The sequence below is a fragment of the Egretta garzetta genome, unplaced genomic scaffold, assembly GCF_000687185.1.
Source record: "Egretta garzetta isolate BGI_Z169 unplaced genomic scaffold, ASM68718v1 scaffold497, whole genome shotgun sequence".
Lineage (NCBI taxonomy): Eukaryota > Metazoa > Chordata > Aves > Pelecaniformes > Ardeidae > Egretta > Egretta garzetta.
The window spans coordinates 458,121-458,775 of record NW_009260349.1 but is presented as its reverse complement, the minus strand read 5'-3'; the positions used below and the strand labels follow the sequence as shown (position 1 = coordinate 458,775).

The following is a 655-nucleotide window of genomic DNA, read 5'->3' as shown; positions in this document are numbered from 1 at the left end:
TTCTGCTCCGAGGAGCCGGAGTTAAAACATGATTCAGCGGGGAGAAGCGATCCCACTAAGGGGTATGTGTGCTCTGCACACACTTCCTGCCAAATACGAAGACGTTCGCCCTGCAAACCCAGCGCTTAGGAACGTCCTGTGGGTACGATCAGGGTAAGTCCCACACAACCCTCCGGTGGTTTGAGCGACAGGCGAGGTGAGGTTTCACTCAGCAGCTGGTTAATCCAAATGATTTTTCAACATTCCTCCCTTCCCTTTCAGGACAGGGTGCTCCCTCCCCGGGCAAGTGCACAGCTCCTGTCCTAGCACAAAACTTGCAAGAGAAAAGGCAAAGTCTGCGCACACGGTCCCGGAGCGCACAATGTGCCAGCGTTGTGCTACCTCGCCAGCCTGGCTCCATCCTGCTGTTCGCTTTAAGTCCCCAAAAGCCATAAAAAACCAACCTAGAGGTTATGAGGAAAGGCCCTCAGGAGAAACAAGTAACCTCCCAGTCCTCTCCCAAAAAACCTCTCACCCTCTACAGGGAAATAAGACTCTGATGTCGAGACAACACGACAGGGAGGAGTGAGCAAATCCTCACTTCCGTGATCACTCCCTTAGCCACAAAATCTCTCTCTGCTTCACCGCGTGAACCCAAAGCAGAGTCCCCACACCA

The 655-nt window shown here is 53.3% G+C and overlaps 1 protein-coding gene across 1 annotated transcript in view; it reads right to left on the bottom strand.

Annotated features, from left to right (window-relative positions):
- Nucleotides 1-655, bottom strand: part of FUBP3 (far upstream element binding protein 3) — a 48,328-nt gene that overhangs the window by 881 nt on the left and 46,792 nt on the right. The gene's annotated exons all lie outside the window — the stretch shown is intronic.